Source organism: Euphorbia lathyris, chromosome 4, assembly GCF_963576675.1.
Source record: "Euphorbia lathyris chromosome 4, ddEupLath1.1, whole genome shotgun sequence".
In the NCBI taxonomy this organism is placed as follows: Eukaryota; Viridiplantae; Streptophyta; class Magnoliopsida; order Malpighiales; family Euphorbiaceae; genus Euphorbia; species Euphorbia lathyris.
This window is the reverse complement of record NC_088913.1, coordinates 48,670,127-48,679,702: the sequence shown is the minus strand read 5'-3', so window position 1 is coordinate 48,679,702 and position 9,576 is coordinate 48,670,127. Positions and strand designations below refer to the sequence as shown.

At 36.9% G+C, this 9,576-nt stretch overlaps 1 non-coding gene across 1 annotated transcript; it reads right to left on the bottom strand.

Moving 5' to 3' along the window:
- Positions 1–8,684: 8,684 nt before the first annotated feature.
- LOC136228105 (small nucleolar RNA R71) lies at positions 8,685–8,791 on the bottom strand. The gene has a single exon (XR_010688439.1). It is a non-coding gene; the product is annotated as a small nucleolar RNA R71 (small nucleolar RNA).
- Positions 8,792–9,576: the final 785 nt, after the last annotated feature.

The window sequence follows — 9,576 nt, the reverse complement described above, 5'->3', positions numbered from 1 at the left end:
AGAGAATTCAGTGTAAAACCAAGGAAGAAAAGAAAAAGTTTCTATCACAACCGAGATTCTCAAAATCTCAATCGCGACACGCTAAGGGGCGGCCTAAAATGCACGCCTTCCTTCCTTCTTCCCTCTTCCCTAAATCACATAAGAGATTCTTGAATCTCTACAGTGACAGCGAAGGCATTTAGCACATTTAACATGTTTATTTCTCCAAGCGACGCATCCTTTCATCTGGATAGAGGCAATCCTTCACCAACGGACACATCTCTTCAGCATACCTCTTGGAATATTATAAATAGAGGAAGAAACTCAGAATTCATGTTGGTTGTTTTTAGTTACACAAATTAATCAATTGTGACTAAAGTACAAATAGTTAGAGATACAAGATACATATTTTATTATTTACATTAGAGTTTACTCAAGTCGAGTTTATACTTTGTAGATCTACCGAGATGAGCTATTTCGAGGATTCGGCGAGAAGAACCAGTGTTGGGGGCGACCCACGGTTTGACAAACCGACGAAGTTGAGTAAAGGATTGACAACCCGTAACTCTTCCTAGTCAAATGCCATTCAAACTTCTTCTTCTCTGTTAACTTGAGATGTTTCAACTCAAACTAATGAATATCTTTTAATTCAATTCCATCTTTACTGTTGTTTTATTTTAAGTTTGATCTAGCGATGTTCTTTAAGTAATTCTAACGGGTGTTTCATGCAAAGTATTTATAAAAAGATCTTAGTATTTTTCATGCTAGCTTGTTGGACACTTAAGCAAATTCGGATTTATATTTGGTCATTACGATAGATCGATTAATCGGACATAAACATCGAATTTGATTAAGGTAATCAATCAAGGCCGAGGGGAAAGTTTGATTACAGTTCAATGCTTTTAATTTGAGTAAATTGATAATTTGTTATATCTTTTTAAACAAATCAAAGTTATAAGTTGTGTTTTCGCTTAGTATAAATAAACCTTGAAATGAACTTTAATCTAAATGTAATTTCTATAAATTGTAATCTTAACTATAACCAAAACTAGAATTAGAAACCAATTTACCATTTAACGATTTTTCTATTAACCTCGAGAAAACGAATTTAATTGGAATTGTAATTTTATTATCAAAACATTCTCCGTGGGATCGATATCTTTTTATTACTACAAGCAAAACCATGCACTTGCGGAAATCGCACAATAAGTTTTTAGTGTCGTTGCTGGGGAAATAAACATGTTAAATGTGCTAAATGCCTTTGCTGTCACTGTAGAGATTCAAGAATCTCGTACGTGATTTAGGGAAGAGGAAGGAAGAAAGGCAGGCGCGTGTTTCAGGCCGCCCCTTAGCGTATCGCGATCGAGATTTTGAGAATCTCAGTCATGATAGAAACTTTTTCTTTTCTTCCTTGGTTTTGCACTGAATTCTCTGACATGATTTATGATTCTTGTACGCCCATTTGAACTCGCATATGTGTAAAATGATCATGGAAGGAGCCACCATGGTGCAGCTTGCCTCTCACTTCCTTGAGACTGACAAAGGGGAGGCTCTTACTCGGTACAATAGGCAGGAAAAGATCATGCATCAGCATATTGTTCTTCTTATTCTTGCGTTTGGAAGGGGTTTTACACGCAATATTCCCCCTCCTACAACTTTGCCAGAATTTATATCCTTGAGACAAAATCCAGATGAGCCTTTTCACGACTACTACAGAAGGTGGACAACAAAACTTCTTCGACTTAGGAACCCACCGGCAGTCCCAATTAGGGACTCCCAATCTTGACGACTATCTTGTTATGTGGAGCACTTCCACTCTTTCAGGGGATATTACACCTCTAATCTCTCACTACCCTCAAGGGTATTTATCAAGTTGAGTTCGTCTAGAACATTTAGAAGAGGAAGATGATGATAGTGACAATAGTCAATCAGATGAAGACATCATTTTAAGAATAGACAACGACAATGTCGCATCAACAACTTGATGTGTTTTTTTTATTTCTTTGTTTGTTTTTTCCATTCTTGTATTTTCATTACGTCTTCCATTTATCATGGAAATACGCATCGTCTTCTGTTCAGTACTCTTTTTTTTATAAAAGTCTCTTTTGTTCCTTTAATCTACTCTTCACAAGTGTTTATAAAGTCAGCCAGTCAGTCATTGTTGGTCTATCTATTCAAATTATTTGGTTCTCGATTAAAACATAAACACAATATAAATGCATCATAATCATCATGCATATCATGCATAAAGGTTTTGGGCAACACCTAATAAGCATCGCCCCTCTCATGATCGTTTAAAAGCATAGTTTAGTCCCGACAAGGCAAAGGTCGCTTAAATAGAAAGTCAATATCTGAACTAGAGTCATAGAATTTCCACGAGGATATGTCAACCAGTGATTTAGATGAAAGTTCAGAATCAGTTCAGGGTTATACAGAATCTCCTATAATGGTGACAGTTGAGGATATATGACAGATGATGGAGGATATGCTCCAAGGGGATACCTTAAAGAAGGCAGTGTCTGAAGCTGTTAAGGCCAACAATTCCACTTCAAACTCTGGTGGTGGAATTCTCGATCACATTATTCTCAAGACTTTAGGTCATAAACATAAGGGAAAGAAGCCCCAAAGGCTAGATGAAAATGGAAATGAGGTCATATCTTCTAACAATGAAGAGTCTGAAAGAGATTGTAAGTATAATCAGTAGATGGCTGAGATGAAAAAATCCAATGAAGGTTTGAAGAGAAGGAGAAAGGTCTTGCTAATAAGGTTTGCATTGATGTAGATGCTCAATATGCAAGAGCGGTCAATACTTTTCCCACGGGCTTCCAAATGCCAAAACTACTGGTCTATACTGGGAAATGAGCTCCGTCTTCTCATATAAACCATGTTATGTTGGGATTTGGAGCAGCCAAGAATCAGCTAATCAACTTATTTTCAAAAACTTTGGCAGAAAGTGCCTTACTTTGGTACAACAACCTTCCCGAGGAGACTCAGAATGACTAGAAGTTGCTCTCTGATGCTTTCCTAGACCATTACAGGTATTGTCGCCAAATGAAGGTCAAAATGAGTGACTTGGAGATGATCAAACAAAAGCACAACGAGCCTTTTGAAGATTACTTTAACCGATGGATGGATAACGAGCGCATTGTCAAGAATAAGCCAGATAAGGAAGATATGATCGACAAGTTGATAGAAGGTGCATTACCTACTTATCGTGATACGATGCGATATTGAGACTTCAAGTCTTATGATGAAGCTTACCACATGGCTCTTTGGGTTGAAAAGTATGAGGGGTTTCATAACACAGGATCAAGTGGATATCAGGGAAGAACCTACAATCAAGCTAATCTGGCCTCCAACTTTACAAATCCGAATACGGCCATTGTTCACCAAAATAAGACTTCAACATAAGTCAAGGTGTTCGATGTGGCAGCTGTCTCCGATAAGAAGAATGAACTAGGAAATAATTTGGGTATCAGTCGTTGGGGCATTCCTCTTAGTTCACTATTCTACAAACCGAAGAAAGTGAAACTCATAGAACCTCTAAAGCCTTATGGAAATCTCCCATAGGGCACTGACCTAGGGAACTGTTGAGCGATTTCCGCAAGTGCACGGTTTCGCTTGTAGTAATTAAATATCGATCCCACAGGGAACGTATGATAATTTGATTAGAATTTATTGTCTTTATTACATTCGTCTTCTCAAAGTTTATAGGAAAACGTTTATGGTTTGAAATGGTTTAAATTGTTTTAAATTGGTTTCTAATCCTAATTTTGGTTATAGTTGAGATTACAACATGTAGAGATTAAGTTTAGGTTAAAGTAGAATTCAAGACTTGTTTACACAAAGCAAGAAAACAACTTATAACTTTGATCAGATTATTAAGATGTAACAATTTATCGATTAACACAATTAATAGGCTTTGAACCGTAGAAATCTCTCTGGATCGGAGCAGATTTCTACCTTAATCAAATTGGTATTTTATATCCAATAAGCCGCGATCACGATCATATCATCTGTAAAAACTAATTCTTTCAAGTGTTCAACTAAGTTTCCTTGTAATTATATGAAATGTATACGTTTTAATGAAAACACCAGAACCTTACTTCGAAGGTAACATCAAAGTAACAACAGAAGAATATATTGAATTGAAAAGATATATTATTAATTGATTATGCATCGAATCAACTTAACAGAGAAGAAGAAACACGGATAGCATTTTGACGAAATCTTTGAGTTCCGGGTTGTCAATCTTTCCCTCAAACTCCGTAGGTTTGTCAGACCCTTTTGCGCTTCAGCCGTTAGTTCCTCTCGTTGAATCTCGGAATAGAGATGGATCGTCTACTACCAGAATGCAACTTATGTTCGAACCAAACTTGAACTCTAAACGACAACAATAATAACTACATATTGTGTCTTAAACTATTTACACAAACTTGTAACTTTATAACAAGTTTGTGTAACCAAACTATGAACTAGAACTACCAACATAATAACATTGAAATAATCAACATTGCACCCCCTAATTCTGAAACTTCTTCATCTATTTATAATATTCCAAGAGGTATGTTTGAAGAGACGTGTCCGTTGGTGAAGAGATGCCTCTATCCGGATGAACGGATACGTCATTTGGAATTAAAACATGTGAAAACTGTGCATGATCTTCGCTGTCTCAACTGAGATTATTGGAATCTCAGTCGCGACCTGGGGCTTGAGGGAGATTGCTGACAAAAATGTATTTTCAGTGCTGAAGTGAGCGTGTCGCGACCGAGATATTGGGAATCTCGGTCGTGACAGGGACTTATGTTCCCGCTCCCGACTGCTTCCCAACTCCTCGTATCGGTCTTCTGATCTTGCACGTGTTTTTAGCTCGTAAATATGATTTTCCTCTCGTTTTTGCTTCGTTTTAGCTCCTATTTGGATTTTACCAAATAATTAAGTACCTTGCACAATAGAAACAAATATAGACGTAAAAGTATTCTGAATGAATATAATTAGTATGATTTTCATACAAAACTGAGGTAAATATCGATGTTATTTTAGGTATATTTTGGGCTTAACAGGAACGTCTGCTTTTACCATCAGGTTATAGGTCATCATACCAACAACTGCAAGACTCTTGAATGAGATATCCAACGTCTTATTGATGAAGGAAATATATTCGACCTTTCTAAGCCTAGCACTATGAAGAATCTTCTTCATGACTTTGGGAAGTCAGTCAACATGATGTCCTCAAGGGTGAATGAGAGTTTTGTATTTGAGCAGTTCATGAAGATGAATTCCAGTACCCAAGTTGTATCAGTTGAGAGAATCCAGTCACTATGTCCAATTGACCCGAGTTATGAAGAGGGCGAGAGTAGTTCATATAGCGTGAACCATGTGATCAAGAGTGGCTATGCCTACAATGTTGTTCCTCCTCCCAGAGGAAATCCTATTGATTTGCATGCATCCAGTATTCCTACTCAAGTATCTGTAGTTCCAGAAAAAGAGAAGGATAAAGAGGATATGTTGATTACACATCTCAAGAAAACTCCATCACAACCCAATGTTTGGCATCTAATACTAAAGTTCCTAGAACACATGAGTGCTTTAGTCCCTATCTGAAATGAAGGCTCCACTTATGGTATCAGCTAATATCTTGGGTTGCATGTTGACTCAGGTGTGCAGGAAGTCTGCTGAAATCTCCTTTTGTGATATTGACTTGCCGGCTGATGGAAGAAATCACAATAAGCCATTGTATATCTAAGTTGAGATGTTAGATAGAGTCATCCCCTATGTCATGGTAGATGATGGTTCAACACCCAATGTGTGTCCCAAGAAGATGCTTAGTTCTTTGGGCCTGCCAGAGGAGAGTCTAAAGGAATCACACACAGTGATCTGGGCTTATGATGGTTCTAAACGTCGGGTTATCGGTACCTTTGAAGCTGATGTTAAGATAGGATCAGTTGAAACACGAGTGGAATTCACAGTGCTGGACATTCTAATCACCTTCTCTCTATTACTGGGCCGATGGATTGTTTTATAAACTTGGTGGAATACCATCTACTCTATCAAAAAGTCAAAATTTTGTTATCCAATGGAATTGAGATTATTGAGGCGGATGATGTACCAATTATTGCCATGATTGGGGGAGACTTTCCTTCTTACGAGATTTTTCAATTAGTTAACATCTCTAACAGTAATATGTCTACTGGGGTAGTGATAGCTCCCTATTTTATAGTGTTTTTAGGATTAATTTAGATTGTTTTAGTTTAGTCTTTAGTTAATTTAGATGTTAATTTGATAGTTTTTAGTTAAATTATGTATTTTCCTTTATTTATGGCATTTTCGGTGTTTTCAGGGATTTCCAGGGGCATTTTCGAACCAGACCCAAGCCTTTTGGAGCATTTCCGTACTATTCAGGGACCGTCGGAGCACTTTTGGGATTCATCAGAGACCATTAGAGCATATTTCGGAAGCCCAAGGACCTAAACAGATAAAAGACGGAGCAAAATCACCCCAATTAGGACCTGTCTCGTGTTAAGCCCAAAATATACCTAAAATATCATCATTATTTACATCAATATTGCTACGAATTTATGCTATTTATAACTGTTTAGAATACTTTTACTCCCGAATATGTTTCTTTCATACAAGGTACATAAATATTTGGTAAAATCCAAAAAGGAGTAAAAAGAGCTCAAAAATAGAAGAAAAACCCTACAAAAGGAGTCGAAGACGACAGAAATTAATAACGCCAAATCGAGGACACGAACGAAAGCTGAAAAACCGAAAAAAGCTCTGTGCCGCGACCGCGGCCCCCAAATTCACGGTCGCGACACGCGTCCCTCAGCCTCTCCTTCCCTTCGTCCGAAGTACAAGTTGTTGCTCCCCCATTCTCGGTAGAGAATTTAATATTCTCGGTACGAGCAGGAGATTTTAGAAGCCTAGTTACACACTTTCGTTTTCGACGAAACGCGATCGTTCGGGTGGATAGAAACGTCCTTTCGCAGCGGACACGATCCTTCACAACGGACACGACACTTCAATCAAGACTCTTCAACATCTATAAATAAAGAGTTGATGGAGAGTTGAAATATAATGATATGTGTAGAAGAAAGAGATTAGTGTAGAATTTATGCAGAAATTCCGAATCAAGTGATTCAGAAGTTAGATTTCGATTCTGTTCAAAAGCAATATGATGTACACACATGGTTTACTAAATAATAACAAATTCAATAGCATTTAGACATTGTTCTAGTTTAGTTTTCATTTTGGTAGTGGACCGACCCAGTCTCTATTACGAAGATTCAACGAGAAGATTGAGTAGAGGATTCGCCCCTGACCCTGACAAACTCTAACGAAACCCAAGGAAAGGATTGACAACCCGTTCACTTGCACGCCGTCGAAGAATTCAATGCTCCATGTTCTCTGTAAACTTGTATCAATTTATATTTCATCTAATAAAGTCCGTTCTATTCGATAGATTTTTATGCAGCGCTTATGGTAACCAATCCACTAAAGTGACTGCTGGTGTTTTCATTAAAACGTATTTAATCCAAAATCTTTACAAGGAAACTTTGTTGAACACTTAGGCAAATTATTATCTCGAAAGAGTTTTAATTTGATTAAGGGCAATTTATCCCGAAAGGGTTTTGTCGCGTTCAAAGCCAATTAATTAGAGGTTCCGTCATTTATTTCATCTTTATAATTCGTACAAAGTTTAAAGTTGTTTTCTTTGCTTAATGCAAACAAATATACTTGTTTACTTTTCTAAAAGTACTAAAACGTTCCTGTTTTGCAAATTCATTCTTAAATCAGATATTTTCTAACATCTTCATATTCTAATCTAATTCTTATTCTAGCAATTTGAAAACCAAAACCGATTAAACAATTTTTCCCATATTATAAACCTTAAAGTAAATTTAACCGATTGTAAATAAGTTTTGTTAAAAAACGTTCCCCGTGGGATCGATATCTTTTATTACTACAAGTATATACCGTGCACTTGCGGAAATCGCTCAACAAGTTTTTGGCGCCGTTGCCGGGGAACGCCAAAATTTTTGACAAAATTTTAAATTTTTCGTGTTTTATTACGAATCTAGATTTATTCATACTTATTCAAACTTTTACATTTTATTTATTTTTAATTACTAACATATTTATCTTTCAAAATTCTGTTTTGTAGGTAGTTTCTGTTCGTGCGAAATTTCAAGTTCATGCGCAGTTCTCGAAGTTCGGGCACGTCACCAGATCCTATTGACCCAGAAATTGAAAGAACTCTTAAAAAGAACAAGAAAGAAAAGAAAAAGAAAAACCAAACCCCAATAAAAACTAAAATTACCGAGCCAGAAGTTATGGCCACACTTATGGATTACGCTAGGCCAGGAGTGGCAGGTGTAACAAACAGTATAGTTAGACCCCAAATTAATGCACATCATTTTGAAATTAAGCCTGCGTTGCTTAATATGTTGCAAAATAATGTAACGTTTTACGGGTTACCTAACGAAAATCCTAATACCCATTTGACAAATTTCTTAGAAATTTGTGACACTTTTAAAATTACTGATGTAACTGCAGAAGCAATCAAACTTCGCCTTTTTCCTTTTACCTTGAAGGATCGAGCCAAAGAATGGTTAACTTCTATGCCAGCCGCATCAATTGAGACTTGGGAGCAATTAGCCCAAGCATTTTTATCAAAAATTTTCCCTTTAGCAAAAACCGCAAGAGTCATTAAAGAGTTAACATCTTTTTCTCAAAATGATAGTGAAACTCTTTATGAGGCTTGGGAACGTTTTAAAGAACTTCAACGTTTATGCCCACACCACCAATTGCCCGCTGAACTTTTAATGCAAACATTTTATAATGGACTAAATCCTACAACTAGAGGTTCATTGGACGCTATGTCTGGAGGATTATTCATGAAGAAAACATCTGCCCAAGCAAGAGAACTTTTAGAGGAAATGGCAATCAACAGCAGTATGTGGCCCGCGGAACGTGGACACATACCAGTAGCGAAACCATCATCCTCAACTACATCATCAGTTAAAGGTATAGTGAATCTTGATCCAGTAGCGATGTTGCAAGCCCAATTTTCTGCATTGTCGCACAAAATTGATAGGTTTATGGCACCGTGTGATCCTAATGGTCAACCAATCCAAACGGATGTGGATTACGAAGGTATGAGTGAAATTGAACAGGTAAATTTTGTCCAAGGGCAAAACCAAAATAATAACCCTTATTCCAACATATATAATCCTGGATGGAGAAATCATCCTAACTTTAACTGGAGAGACAATAATAATGTTAATCAAAATCGTACTACTAATTATCAAAATCAATCAAGAGATTCGATTAGCACTTTATCTTCTAAAATCGACAAATTCATTGATGCGATGAGCGGAAAAATAAGTAATCATGACGATGGTTTTAAACGGATCGAGAATAAATTCGATCAGCTTATTAAAAACCAATCATCTAGCATCCATAATTTGGAGATTCAAATTGGACAACTCGCTAAATCAATTCCATCCCGCAAAGAGGGAAGTCTTCCAAGCCATACGGAAGAAAATCCGAAAGAGCATGTTAAGGCTATCACTCTTCGTTCAAGGAAAAATT